Genomic DNA, 15889 nt, shown 5'->3' with positions numbered 1-15889 from the left:
GTAAATGAGTTGGGTCCGACATATACTTTGAGTAATGTTAGTTTCAGTGGCGAACCGTGTCTATCACAACTGGACCTTCTGTAGACACACACCCCCCGTCGCCAATAGAGTCTGGATGCAGACCGCAGCAAGGAGGAGGATCCTATAGGGGCCGTTTCCTAAAGGGTTATGAACCCCGCCCCCCACGTATTTCTTAAAGGCATGTCCTTTACCCCCGCTCCTCAACGACGCCCACCAAAATCACCGCGGAGACGCGCACCATCTCCCCCGTCCTCATCACCGCGCCTACGTCAACCACATGTCCTCTACCCCCGCACCATCTCGCCCGTCTCCATCACCGTGCCTACGTCGACCACCTCCCCTCCCTTCGAGGGGGCATCTGCAGTCTCCGAAGCCTGATAAGGATGTGTGTGTACAAAACACAACAAACTCTTACTGATATGTGATGGGTCCAGGCTCAAGAGCGTATGGCACTCTCAACTCTTTCCAGGACATGTCGGGGCCCTGCCTGCCAGTAGCTTTGCCGATATCTGTGTTGATAGGTAATAGATTAAGAGCGGTGAATCATACAAACAGGAAGCGCTCAAACGTTTGTGTGAGTGTATCTAATTTAGCAGTGATTCCATGTCAGCCACAGCTTGTTACAAAAAACATGACTGATAGTGTGTTTAACAAACTTAAACTAGCTTTATTAAATGTCAGGTCTTTGGCAGGAAAAACATTTGTAATCAATGATTTTATCACTGAGCACAATCTCGATTTTATGTTTTTAACAGATACTTGGATTGAACAAAATAACAGTGCAGCTGTTCTTATCGAATCAACCCCTCCCAACTTTAGTTGTATGAGTCAGGAAAGAATGCATAAGAAAGGGGGTGGAGTTGCTATTCTGTTCAATGATTCCCTTCAATGCAGGAAGACATCATATGGAAACTTTGATTCTTTTGAATATGTGGCCCTTCGGCTGAAATGCTCCTCTCGAGCTCTGTTCCTAAATATCTATAGACCACCCAAATACTGTGCAAGCTTTTTTGATGACTTTACTGAACTGCTGTCTATAGTGTGTATTGACTTTGACCGTCTAGTCATTGTTGGTGATTTTAACATCCATGTTGACAACCCCCAGGACAGAGGGGCTAAAGAACTATTTTGTGTTCTTGATAGCTATGGACTGACTCAGCATGTGACGGAGCCCACGCACAATAAGGGGCACACTCTGGACTTAATTATCTCAAAGGGTCTGAATATCTCTAAGGTTGTGGTGACTGATGTTGCACTCTCTGACCATTCCTGTGTTTTCTTTGAGAGCTCTATTTCTGTTCACAAAAATGTTCAAAAAGAGGTAACCACAAAGCGATATTTAACTGAAAATACTAGGGAAATGTCTACTCAGAATTTCTCTTCCACACTTGCCCCTGCCAACATCTCAGTAAATGAGCTAGTAGATCATTTTAATTCAAAAAGTAAAAATGTTATAGATGCCATTGCTCCAACTAGGTTAAAGGAAGTGTCTGGCAAGAAAATATCTCCATGGAGAAAGGCCATGACCGTGAAAACAGAAAAAAGAGAATGTCGAAAAGCTGAACGCAGGTGGCGAAAAACAAATCTCCAGGTTCACTTTGAAATCTATAAAGAGAGACTTGGCCTTTATAATTTGGAATTGAAAAACGCACGACAATCGTTCTTCTCTGACATCATTACCAAAAACAAAAACAACGCACGTGCCTTGTTTGCTACCGTCGACAGACAACTAACCCCCCAGTGTCAGTAGCCTCTGAATTTCTATCCACCAGGGCGTGCAATGATTTTGCCTCCTTTTTCACTGACAAAATTCAGAAAATCAGACAAGCAGTCAGTGCCTCTGCATCAGGAACAGCAAATGTGTTGTCCCTATCTCCACTTAACATCAATTCAGACATCATGACACAATTCCATCAGATTAATGATAAAAACCTAGAGGACATTATGCAACTTCTGAAATCCTCCTCCTGCTGCCTTGATATTATTCCAACAGGATTTTTTTCAAAGATGTTTTGCCTTGCATGGCCTCAGATCTACTTCATATAGTAAACAAATCTCTTCACTCAGGTATTTTTCCACAGGCCCTGAAAACTGCAGTCATTAAACCGCTCTTAAAAAATAATAATCTAGATGCTTCAGTAATGAACAATTACAGGCCCATATCAAACCTGCCATTTCTAGGTAAAATCATTGAAAAAGTTGTTTTTCAACAGTTGAGTAATTTCTTGCATTTAAATAACTGTTTTGATGTGTTCCAGTCAGGCTTTCGTCCAAACCACAGCACTGAGACTGCTCTTGTAAAGGTCTTTAATGACATCCACTTAAACACAGACAGTGGCAGAACTTCAGTGTTAGTATTATTAGATCTCAGTGCTGCATTTGACACTGTTGACCACAGCATATTACTAGACCGACTGGAAAACTGGGTGGGACTTTCGGAAACAGTTCTGAATTGGTTTGAATCCTACTTAAAGGACAGAAACAACTTTGTTTCTATAGGTAAATACACATCTGAGTTGACAAATATGACATGTGGGGTTCCTCAAGGCTCCTTCTTGGGGCCTCTTCTCTTTAACATCTACATGGCTACTGGCTCAGATAATGAAGAACAACAAAATAAGTTACCATAGCTATGCAGATGACACACAAATGTACGTAACAATTTCACCAGGAGACTATGCTCCAATTCAAACACTGAGTAAGTGCATTGAACAAATCAATGACTGGATGTGTCAGAACTTTCTCCAATTAAGGCGAGACACGGCAGGCAAAAACATCGTTTTTCAAGTACTGGTCAATTTTGATTCCATAACATGTTTTCTTTCAGGCTTTTGGAAGGAAAACGTACAAAATACACATTTAAGTGTTTATTTTACTATAGTTTGTCTATTTGCGTCTGTAGATTTCTCCTAAATTCACCAAAAGTTAGCATTCTAACGTAACATAAAGTACCGCGACCGCTGTGTGCACCATGTCAACAGAGGTATCGCTGGAAAGCTCCGTCTCTCCTGCACAATCTCATTGGATCCAAATATGGTCATTTCCTTTGTATCAGCAACCAATCGTGAAAGCACAAAGGGGTCTTAAACCAAGAAACGAAATCTCATTGGCTGGTGTCAATTTCTGACAACGTGATTCGTTCAGATGCGTCACGTGGTGTGCTAAAACCCTTCCTGGTTAGCTTTCAGCTAGAAATTGAAATCTCAAAATGCCAAAAGAACGGCGAAAAAAACGTTCACAGAGAAGACGACAACAATTGTCACTTGCACGAAGCAAGGTTATTAAAAAAAAATGACCTTGAACATGAAATACCTTCACGGAGTGCGTCGATGCGCAAGCTATCATCCAAAGAACAGGAAGGTTTAGCTAGCGCCTCACTGCAATCTTTAAAGGTCGTTTTCTCAAAATGAGTTTTTTCTCCTACTCTGAGTTCGACATTTCAACTTCAGTAGCACGTACATACACCAAACCTTCCAGTTATATTCCTATCAATATTATGAAGGCTTTTACATTAGGGTTTGTTCATATATAATTCATAGCCTGAATTATACAACATTGCATGGCGAAAATTGATATTTTAGGGCTGTTGACAGTATTTTCTGATTTATGGAATGATAAAAAGAGATATCCAATATCCCTTCTGTAAAAGCCTTAGATAATAATATGACTACAAAATTAAACAAGAATTTTGAATCTGGCTATATCCAAAGTTCAGATTTCGATTCCTGAAATGTGTTAAAATATGTGCATATTTAATGAGATAATGGATAATTTGCATATTTAAACATGCTATTTCAGAAAACTTGTAATACAAAAGACAATTGTCTTATTGTAAGTAATTAACTGGAGAAATGTCTAGCTGATACCTTTAAGTTAAAAAAATTACCCTATTCACCTGGGGTGTCTCGCCTTAAACAAAGATAAAACTGAGGTAATGGTTTTTGGAGCCAAGTCAGAACGTATAAAAGTTAGCGCTGAGCTTCAGTCTGCAATGTTCAAAACAACAGATAAAGCCAGAAATCTAGGTGTAGTCATGGACTCTGACCTGAGTTTCAACAGTCACATTAAAACTGTTACTAAATCAGCCTACTATCACCTAAAGAATATATCTAGGATTAAAAGACTAATGTCACAGCAGGATTTGGAAAAACTTGTCCATGCTTTTATCTTCAGTAGACTCGACTACTGCAATGGTGTCTTCACAGGTCTCACTAAAAAATCTATTAGGAAGCTGCAGCTAATTCAGAACGCTGCTGCTCGAGTCCTCACTAACACTAAGAAAGTGGATCACATCACTCCTGTTCTGAAGTCTTTACACTGGCTTCCTGTGTGTCAAAGAATACATTTCAAAATACTGCTGCTGGTTTATAAAGCACTGAATGGTTTAGGCCCAAAATACATTTCTGACCTCCTGCTAAATTATGAACCATCCAGATCTCTCAGGTCTTCAGGGACTGGTCAGCTTTCTGTGCCCAGAGTCAGAACTAAACATGGTAAAGCAGTGTTCAGTTATTATGCTCCAAATATCTGGAACAAACTCCCAGAAACCTGCAGGTCCGCTGCAACTCTGACTACTTTTAAATCCAGGCTGAAGACTTTTCTTTTTGTCGCTGCTTTTAATTGAACTATTCATATCTTAGACTGCACTGTAACTTTTATCCATGTACTTTTTTCTTTTAATGTTTAATTGACTGCACTGTAACTTTTATCCATGTATTTTTTCTTTTAATGTTTATTTTATTAGCTTTTCTTTTTAATGACTGATTTTAAATGCCATGTTCTTAATCTCTTTCATTTTTTGTAAAGCACTTTGAATTGCCTTGTGTTGAAAAGTGCTATATAAATAAACTTGCCTTGCCTTGCCTTGCTCTGTTTCTCATGTATTTTAATGCTTTGAATGAATCATAAACGAACTTTGAAAAATAATAATTATAATTAATTTGCATAAAGAATGAAGAGTATACAACCCACAGAGAAGACAAATTCATAAATTGTAGGCATATCATTTTTTACTGTTTGTGCAGTGGTAGTAATTATTATTCAAATCAATCAACTACGTTTTATGGAAGATATTGCTGTATATCATTTAACAACATGAGTAGAGGTTTCTGTACACCTAAAATACTGAAGTTGAAGTTACTGTCCTGATGTGTATCATTCATTTGTTCATGTTGTGTCTGGTGGTATTTATTATTTTTGAAACATTACAATACACATCAAATACTAAACATGAAATGTATAGTACATACCAACACATTGTACAAAGGAAAATATACAGTACATACAAAGAGGAAAGTCTTCATTAAACATAAACATTTTATTGGGTGTTCTAATTCAGCAACCACAACATATGTGCCCAGATTTAATTATCTCTGACTTCATCAACCAAAAGATCAATTTTGATATTTAACATGACATACTCAGAAAGAAAAACACACTGTCTGCCTTATACAACTTTTGTTGGTCATCTTTGAATATCATCCAAGTTTTGTAGATGGACAATTTTGCTATTATTAGTATAAGGTTTACACTAGGCTATATATTTCCCTATGGGGTGTGTTAAGACCCAGGATTATATTTGACTATTTCTGTGTAAATTTCACTTTGAACAGAGACAGGATAAGGGCAGTAACTTGAGTTGACTGCTAAAGTTTCAAATGTTCTCTTTAGTTCAGTTTCCATTGTCGCATAAGACTGACCCAGATAGCTCCTGAATGTTTTCCTATCTGACCATGGCTGTCTTCTGTCTCCTGCTATCTGTATATTTTGCGCAGTATATCTCTGCTCACGCTGTTGCGTCGGCGTGTTCTCCTGCGTGTTGGCCATGTGTTGCACTGGAACCAGACACCGCAAAGACTTCAGCCGAGCACGTACGAACTGCGCATATGGCAATGGCAGTGGCAATAACTATCCTTACCAGCAGGCCGCGGTAGTGTGTATTCATCATTCAAAACAGGCAACAACCGGAAAACAGAGAAGAAGAACAGACTACGTGATATAAACAAACAACAAATAGCTGTGCGTTAGCTTCACCTTAGCATGTGTTCTTTGCAGGTGTTTGTTGAGGTTTGATGACTGATTTGAGTAAGTAACGAAGTAACGCATGTCGGAGCAATGTTAGTAACTGTAGTATGATTACTGAATTATAAAAGTAGCGCGTTACACTACTCCGTTACCGACAAGAGTAATATTATTACAGTAACGCGTTACACCCAACTCTCAACATAAGTATGATTGAAACGCCATTACCCTCTCAACAACAAATACATTATTATTATTAACAGACAGAACAGACGTGACTAGGAACTCTCAAGTAAACACGTGTTTAGTTTAAATAAAGCCTCTCATTTTTGGTATAGAGCTTTGAAATAGGGCTTTGAATTTGAAACATTAAGGCTTCTACACAATTTCTGAACACACATGGCAGCAGTTAATGCAGAAAAAAAAGAAAGGCACAGTAAAGCTGAGAGTCATTCACATCCCTAGAATGCGTGGGGGGCGGGGTTCATAACCCTTTAGGAAACGCCCCCTATAGGATCCGCCCCCTTTAGGATCCGCCTCCTTGCTGCGGTCTGCATCCAGACCCATCTCCCCGTCGCCGCCCCCACCCCCCGAAGGCCGGATTAACCATATGGGCAACCTGGGCAAGTACCCAGGGGCCCTTGAACAAAGAGGGCCCTCAGTGAGAAGATGAAAAAAAATTATTTTTTATTATTTTATTATTATTATTCTTTTCTTTCCGGGTACAACCTCACTCATCATACATTGTTTTAAATGACACTCACTCTTCGCTATAAATAACACAGCTTTTCTATAGGGTCAAATTAATATATTTTCTAAACCGTCTCTGTACTGTAGGTCTCACTATGTATGCGCTCAACTTTATTACTACGCAGTGGTGGTGTATAGCCGAATCACAGCCCCACCCTCACTCATGTCACATTTTGTCACATGAGCAGAAAAAATGGAGGGTGCCGGTAGCCAAACGCCCAGCGGGGCTGCGAAAAGAAAGTAAAAGAAGAGTGAGTGGCGGCTTTATTAAAAAATGTGCCAACAATAAATAGCTTTTTCAAAAAAGCAAAAAGTGACGAAATAGGCCAGCAACAACCACAAGGAACAGTGGCGGCGGTCACGGAGGATGTTGTTGAGCTAGCGAACAATGTTAGCCTTGAACCTAGCATGCTAACGCAGCAGCGGGTAGAAGAGGAGGAAAAAGATGAAGACGAGCCTGACGAGGACGTCACAGAGCAGGGTGAAGGTTCGAGTTCATCTGAAGTGTGTCTCTCAGGACCCTGCACAATGTGGATTAATTGCTGGAAAGATCCGGGAGGAGACTTTGATGAAAGGGGTTTCATACTTTCATAATCGGGCAACGAAGTATCCAGCATCTCGGAGGGAGACCGATGCTAGCGGCCGGACACGCTCACTGACCAACGATATGCTGACCAGACAGCTTCACAATGGAGAAATCGTTCAACGCGATTGGATTATTTATTCTCCATTACCGGAGCAATTTATTGTTTTGCCTGCAAACTTTTATCCACTCACAGCCACAGCAATGCATTTGTTCTCGGCTTTAGTGATTGGAAGCATCCCGAGAGGATAACGGAACATGAGACGAGTGGTGAGCACAGAAAATGCATACTTTCACATGGGCACTGTGGATGCTTCTCTAGGGATGCAGGTCGACACAGAAAGTCAGTAGCCTACTGGAAGGATGTATTGAGACGTGTAGTTGCGGTGATTACATTCTTGAGTGAGAGGGGGCTTCCTTTCCGGGGAAATTACGAACTTTTAGGATCCTCACATAACGGGAACTACCTGGGAATCCTGGAGCTGCTCGCGCCATTTTTAAAGGATCATTTTCAGAAGTTTGGCCAGAAGGGACGTGGTAGGACTTCATACTTGTCATCAATCTGTGAGAAGTTTATTGGTTTGACGGGTGACAGAACAAAGGAAGCAATAGCAACAGAACTACAGCGAGCAAGGTATTTCTCTGTCATCGTAGATTCTACACCTGACATGTCTCACGTCGACCAATTAACTTTCGTTTTCCGATTTGTGAGTGAGAAAGGAAAAGTTATTGAGAGATTTATTGGATTTGAACCCATTCACAGTCACACTGGGTCAAGTCTGGCTGACTGTGTGATGAAGATGTTCATTGATATGGGGCTGGATCTCTCAAACTGCCGTGGCCAGGCTTATGACAAGCATCCAACATGTCAGGAAAATATAATGGGCTGCAAGTTCATCTCAAGAAAAGCAACCCACTCATACATTACATTCCGTGCGCAGCACATTCCTTGAATTTGGTTGGTGTCAACTGTGTTGAAAATAGTTGCCGTGAAGCAAGCCAGTTTTTTGATATACTTCAAGCACTTTTTGCTTTTTGCTCTGCTTCTACCCACCGATGGAATAAAGTGTTCACTGAAAACGTCACGCTGACACTAAAATCTCTCTCCTGAACAAGATGGAGCTGCAGAGGAGACTCCACGAGAGCTCTTTGTGAGAATTACACTGCAATATGAGGGGCTTCACAAATGTTGGCGGCTGATGACGAAGAGCGTCAGGACACACGGCGAGAGGCCTCTGCGCTGTGTGGCAAACTTGAGAAACTAGAGACTGCTCTGCTGACAATATTTTGGAACACTGTACTGCACCAATTCAAGCTTACGAGCACTGGCTTGCAAAAGAAAGACATTGACCTAATGACCGCTGTGCAACTTTTGGAATCGCTGCACACTTATGTTGCATCACTACGAGGGACATTTTCAGACTTTGAGACATCTGCCCGGGCCGTCGCGGCGTGACACAGACATACCAGCACGAGACTCACCATGTTGGTAAAAGACGAGTATTTGATGACGAGACAGTGGAGCACGAGGTGGTACTGACTGGCAGTACAAAATTCAAGGTTGAGACATTCAATGTAATTATTGACAGGTTGCTCTCAGGACTTAGCAAACGCCTGGATGCATACAAAGACATACATGATGACTTTGGAGTCCTATTTGACATGTGCTGTGATGACACTGATCTCCGCAGACGGGCCAATATTCTCTCCTCATCATATCCTACTGACTTGGATAAGTCATTAGGAGATGAGCTGATCCAGTTTAGAGCTTTTGTCAGCACAGAGCCAGATAAGGTGCTTAAACATGGACTACAGACAACATTCCCCAATGTTTTTGTTGCGCTCAGGATTTTTCTCACACTGCCTGTAACCAACAGCTTAAACGTATCAAAAATGAACTTAGGACAACCATGGCTCAGAAGAGACTTTCAGCTCTTTCTTTGATGGCCATCGAGTCTGATCTTGTGAGGGATCTGGATTTTGATGACCTGATCACAGACTTTTCAAAGAGAAAGGCAAGGAAGAAACACTTCTAAAAGGTAAGATCCACTGTCTCTCATACACACTCATTCACTCTCTCTCTCTCACACACACACTCACTCTCTCTCCCTCTCACATATATACACACACACACACACTCTTCCATCACATATACTGATCACTTAGTTGAGCAACCACACCATTTCACTACATATTTTACTTTTGTAACTCTCAATGTTTGTAACTAGGGATGCACGATAATTATCGGCCCGATAATTATCGGAATTATGACGTCATCCCGATAAACCCGATACCAGTATTAATAGCCCCGATAATATACAATATATTTTTTGAGTAAAAAAAAAGAAAAAAATACTGCGGTGTGGGTGGATTGGGATGGGGGGCGCTTGTTTTTCACTCGGCTCCTCCCGTTTTGCCAGTACTGTGGTATTAGTGGTTTAGGAAGAGGGGAGTTTTTCACAAATCAATCAATCAATCAATCAATCAATCAATGTTTATTTATATAGCCCAATATCACAAATGTTACATTTGTCTCAGTGGACTTTACAGTTTGTACAAAATATCAGTATGACAATACAACACCCTCTGTCCTTAGACCCTCACATCGTACAAGGAAAAACTTCCGAAGAAAACCCACAGTTTAAAGGGAAAAATGGGAGAAACCTCAGGGAGAGCAACAGAGGAGGGATCCCTCTCCCAGGACGGACAGACGTGCAATAGATGCCGTGTGTAAATTGAAAAGATAATACATTTGCAACATAGGTAGTCCTAATGTTTGGAAATGCATGTGTGTATAATAGGAAGATGAATCCACGAGGATATCCATCCAGGACCTATGATCCAGGACCACAGCCACGACTCAAGATCCAGGGCTCGCGATCCAGGACAGAGGAGCGCAGGATCATCCATGACTCCGGATCCCGGCGTATATAGACACCAAAAAGAAAGACATTTGGGGAAGCTGGGTTAATCGGAACATGAGAGTACACAGGTATAGACAGAGAGAAGGAAGAAGTAAGATGTCCCCCGACAAACTAAGCCTATATCAGCAAAACTAGGGGCTGAATCTAATCAGCCCTAACTATAAGCTTTATCAAAAAGGAAGGTCTTAAGCGCACTCTTAAAAACGGATAGGGTGTCTGCCGCCCGAACACAAACTGGAAGCTGATTCCACAAATGTGGAGCTTGATAAGAAAAGGCTCTGGCTCCCATTGTACTTTTAGAGACTCTAGGAACAACCAACAACCCTGCATTCTTGGAACGCAATGCCCTAGTAGGACAGTAGGGTATAATGAGTTCTTTAAGGTAAGATGGCGCCTGCCCATTAAGGGCTTTGTAGGCGAGAAGAATAATTTTAAATTCTATCCTGTGTTCTATAGGGAGCCAGTGTAAGGCAGCCAGAACAGGAGTAATGTGGTCCCTTTTCCTAACTCTGGTTAGTACACGAGCTGCAGCATTTTGAATCAGCTGAAGCGACTTGACTGACTTCTTGGTACACCCTGATAATAAAGAGTTACAATAATCCAGCCTTGAAGTAACAAATGCATGGACTAGTTTCCCTGCATCGTTTTGAGGCAAGATATGCCTGATTTTTGCAATGTTACGTAGATGGAAGTAGGCGGTCCTTGAAATTGATTTTATGTGGGCGTTAAAGGATAAATCCTGATCAAATATAACACCAAGATTCCTTACAGTCTCACTGGAGGCCAAATTAATGCCATCCATAGTTAATATATCCTTAGATAATTTGTTTCGTAGATTCTTCGGGCCAAGTACAATAACTTCAGTTTTGGTCGTGTTTAACATCAAAAAGTTTAAGGTCATCCACGTTTTTAAGTCCTTAAGGCAGTCTTGAATTTTATTTAGATGATTAATTTCATCAGGCTTGATTGATAAATATAGTTGAGTATCATCCGCATAACAATGAAAGTTTACAGAATGATTCCTTATAATATTGCTTAACGGAAGCATATATAATGTGAACAAAATAGGTCCAGCGCTCCCTAACTCGTGAAGCCAGGACAGTAAACAAACATGTCGTCGGTGGTATGGGCGTTGGAGCTATGTGCAACTCAAGGCATATGCTCGAACCGGAGCTGCCTGGACGCTGCAATCATGTTGCGCACTGAGTGTGCTGACTTTTCGTACAATGTCCCACTGTCTGGCTTCCTGCATAAAGTCAAGTGCTCGGCGCAGTTGTGGCGAAATGTCGCTCCTCTGTTTTCATTTAAACAGCTCCGTATATCCGTTAGCGCAGCTAGCTAGCACCAGATGCTAACAACAACAATGCACGTAAGGTCTCTCTCTCGCTCGCTCGGGCCACACATACACACACCCTCCCGGTCCTCCAGATGGCCAGTCGGTGCCTGCCGGTGAGCGTGGAAGTGTGGTCTGCCACAAGCGGGCGGCAGGAGCGGAGCTGTCAGCATCAGCTTGTAGATGGTATTTTAAACTCGATGCGCTCTGAAACTACGGGGCTGCCGAGGAAAAAAAATACACATGCGTTAATCGCGTTAAAATAATTAGTGGCGTAAACATTTTTTTATTATCGGTATCGGTCTTGAGAAGCAGGAAGTTATCGGTATCGGTTTCAAAAAACCAATATCGTGCATCCCTATTTGTAACTAATACAACTCCTTGTGTACTTGTACAGCCAGCCAGTCATATGTTGGCATTCAGTGGGGTGCTGCGTGATATTACCTAGGTATTCCTGAGCCATACACTGTCTCGGGATCTTATCCATTGTATATTTGTCTTGTGATTTTTGACTAAAAGGGCAAAAGGCTAGACCTGCTTTGGTTGAACTATGTGGCTGCGTCCCTGCTTTTGACAAATAGGTGTGCGATTTGACATGCCAGATTGATTGAAAATTCTAAATATTGGTCATGTTGGTAGGATTGGGTAGGCGTGGTGTTACTTGTTGGTACGTGGGTTGGGGGGGGGGCCCATGAGCGCTCAGTGCCCAGGGGCCCCTGGAGGTACTAATCCGGCCTTGCACCCCCCCCTCCGCGGCATTATAATGTCCGTCTTTTCACTGAATTGTCGTCTTGAAAAGGGTACTCACAACAATTCCGCAACAACTTCATCTTCACCTGTTGCACTTGTCATTTCAATGTTAAAAACAATAAAACGGCATGAATTGCTTCGTGGCATTCATCTAGCTCCTCTGTCTCGAGCCAGTTAACTAGCGGGCCTTCTAGAGCAGTGGTTCCCAAACGGTGTGCCGTGAGGCAAGTCCGGGTGTGCCGTGGGATTTTGTGACAACCATACGTTATTAATGCAATATACAACTACACAAAAATAATAATTTTTTAATTTACTATATCAGTAGGCTACTTTGTAGGTTTATATGTACGTAATCTGCGCGACTTGCGCGTCCACATCTCCACGTGCAGTGCTGCATAAACATAGCTGAGTCAGCGATAACTTTCGAGGGGTGGAGGTATGCCCATTACTTTGAGTTCGTCCGAAGAATAGACAGGAATGTGACGGTGAGGTGCAAACTGTGTCCAGGCCAGAAGCTGTTATCCACTGCTGTAAACACCACGTGGTCAAACCTCAACAAGCAACTGCAAAGAACACATGCTAAGGTGAAGCTAACGCACACGATATTTGTTGTTTGTTTATATCACGGTCTGTTCTTCTTCTCTGTCTTCCGGTTGTTGCCTGTTTTGAATGACAAATACACACTACCGCCGCCTGCTGGTAAGGAAAGTTATTGCCACTCACGCATGCGCAGTTCGTACGTGCTCGGCGAGTAAAGTAACGCGTTGCTTTATGTAGATAGTAACGAAGTAGTGTAATATCTTATTTTATTTTTTAAAGTAATATGTAATATATTACATTTTTTTAGTAACGACCCCATCTCTGGAGTTGGCGTTCTCTACTCTGATTTACATGAAGAACAACAGGAGGACACGGCTCTCTGTTGAACAGGACTTGCGAGTGGCCCTCTCCTCAGTGCCACCAAGGATTACAAAATTCTGCGCGCCCCGACAGGCACATGTATCTCACTAATTTGTAAGTTGGCAAAAATATTTACAATAGCACATGTTTCAATGCTGATTGCTGAAATGTTACATTTATAATTTGTAGTTCAGGACCATGGACAATGCAGCTTCCTTGCATTGACAGTTCTCTGTGCTGAATGACTGCTGAGTTTCCTTTGCCTCATTTTTTATTTTGTGACCTGTCAGGTTTAAATGAGTGTGTTGCTGCTTTGATGAAGCCTAATTTGATAAAGTTTCAAATTAATTTCTGAAATATTTCGTTAATAAATATTTCATGAGTAATATAGTTGTCTTTGTCACATTTTATTTGGCATTAGTAAATAATTATGCACATTTACAGATATTTTACATGATATGAGTGATAACACGTGTTATAAGGGCTATTTTGCACAATAGGTGTGCCTTGAGATTTTTACTTGTCCTTTGGTGTGCCTTGGGCACACAAAGTTTGGGAACCACTGTTCTAGAGTACCCTGGAACCGAGGGGAACTCTGAAAGAATACGCCCATTGGCTTCAAATCAATATATGATTGGTTGATCAAACTGTCAGTCCAAACGTACGCTCTCATTCAGTGCAACGGCCAGGGCATTCGATCAAGGATGTAGAATACCTTGGTTGAAGGACATTCTACCCAGAGACCCAGAACAAGATCTGATTGGTTGCTTTCTTTTCTAACACAAAACCACTGAAATGCGTGGTGCATGGTCCGAGAAGGACAAACAAATCAACGTAACACTGTGATATTACAGATCAACAACACAGATACCATTCTCATTTATTCATTTTATATACATTTTATTACATTTTATTTATATAATTAAATCGATGTTTTGTTTGTTTTATCTGAGTCTTCCTGGGTATTCTCTGAATACCTTGAAGGCCCTGACAGTTCGCCACTGGTTAGTTTGCTGCTAAAAAAAATGAAACATTATCAGATGAGGACATCACCAAAGTGTGTGAGTCAGTCAGGGGATTTGATCTGTTCTATGCATGTCGTACAGTGGGCCTATGTACACACTGCTCTGGTATGAATTAAAAATATAATTGTAAAATGTAAGTCTCTCGCTCTTGTCATCGCTCAGGCTTTGCATTTGAACTCCTATGACTGGTTATGGACTTGAAGGGAACGACTTCCTGGCCTTCCTGACATCCAGGAAAATGGTGAGATTCTAATCCATTTCAATGCCAACAGCAAGTCATTGTTTTTAATAAGATATTTTGGGGAATTTCTGTTATATTGGATAGTAGAAATCTACTGGAACCTAACACCAGAGAGAGAGAGAGAGGGAGGAGATGATATGCAGCAAAAGGCCGAGCCGGATGGTTGCTGCTCCGTGTGGAACGTGTTCTATCAGGTAAAGCACTCTGGTACCCAGTTATTTATGGTATTGAGTTTGAATTTAGCCTTTGGAAGGTCATTTCCAACAGTGCATTGTAATGACTGAAAAAACATTTCTTTGTCTCTTAACATTCCTGTAATAATTTGTTTTTTTATTGTTGATATTGTTTTGTTCTTTATTTTTGTTGTGAGAATCACTTTGTAATTGTGTAAGTGCTATATAAATAGTTATACTAATATTATTGTTGTTACCATCATTACCATTATTAAAAATGTTTTCTTTGTTTTCTTTATTTATCGCTGCAGAAAGGATCATGCCAGCCCACATCAAACACCTGATCAAGAACTTGTGAATCTTCAGGCAGAAAAGATGAAAACACCTGTTCAAAGTTCCAGTTTCCTGTACATGGAACCATGCCTGTCCTCTGTTCCACATGTCTTCAGTCAGTCCTGGGGCCTGTACTACGAAGCAGGATTTTTGCTTAGCCGGCTAACTTCTGGGAAAACTCCGGCGTTCCGGTCCTACAACGCTGGTTCTCTTTTTAGCGGGCTAGCTCTCCATGGCAACTTATGCTGAGCGGCTAACCTGCCCCGGAGCAGGTTAGGTTGCAGGCTAAGAGCTCAACTCAGTGAAAGCACTGCCTGCTGACCAATCAGAGCTCAGTGTGCGGAGTTTAAAGCGATCAAGTCATATTACAGGAGAAAGGAAATACAGTTTAAATTGCCGTTGCAGGAAAGACGGCCGGCAAAAATCACAGACTGTGTGAACGTGAACATTAATAGAATATCACCTCCATCTTCAGAGCAATCTGACTATTATAACATTAGCGTTAAGAAAGCTTACTTAAATATCTGCCACAACATGAGTAACCGGATCAAAGTAACATTAAGTACAGTCCGCGGCACTGAGTGCAGACGTCGATGTGTCCCATTATCATTCATATCACATCACATCATAATGTATCATATATCTCCTGATCTGAGTCAGCTGAGCCGTATCTGGCCGTGCAACACTCACAGTGTCACATACTGTATGCAGAAGTATTATTTTAAGCAACACATTAAGTTGACGACACACTCAGTCAAATGTAATTTAAAGTCAGATCGTGTCTTAGACGGGGCAGTGATATCATAAACCTGTTAATGTACGCATTCAAACACTT

The 15889-nt window shown here is 41.3% G+C and overlaps 1 long non-coding RNA gene across 2 annotated transcripts; it reads left to right on the top strand.

Moving 5' to 3' along the window:
• Positions 1–6124: 6124 nt before the first annotated feature.
• LOC117549517 lies at positions 6125–15350 on the top strand. 2 transcript variants are annotated; one of them, XR_004569495.1, is made up of 4 exons: positions 6125–9414; positions 14470–14548; positions 14636–14742; positions 15033–15350. It is a non-coding gene; the product is annotated as an uncharacterized LOC117549517 (long non-coding RNA). The 2 variants fall into 2 exon arrangements; XR_004569496.1 differs by having other exon boundaries at positions 14633–14742.
• Positions 15351–15889: the final 539 nt, after the last annotated feature.

This window comes from Gymnodraco acuticeps, unplaced genomic scaffold (genome assembly GCF_902827175.1).
Source record: "Gymnodraco acuticeps unplaced genomic scaffold, fGymAcu1.1, whole genome shotgun sequence".
In the NCBI taxonomy this organism is placed as follows: domain Eukaryota; kingdom Metazoa; phylum Chordata; class Actinopteri; order Perciformes; family Bathydraconidae; genus Gymnodraco; species Gymnodraco acuticeps.
The sequence above is the reverse complement of the archived record's forward strand: the minus strand, read 5'-3'. Positions and strand labels throughout refer to the sequence as shown.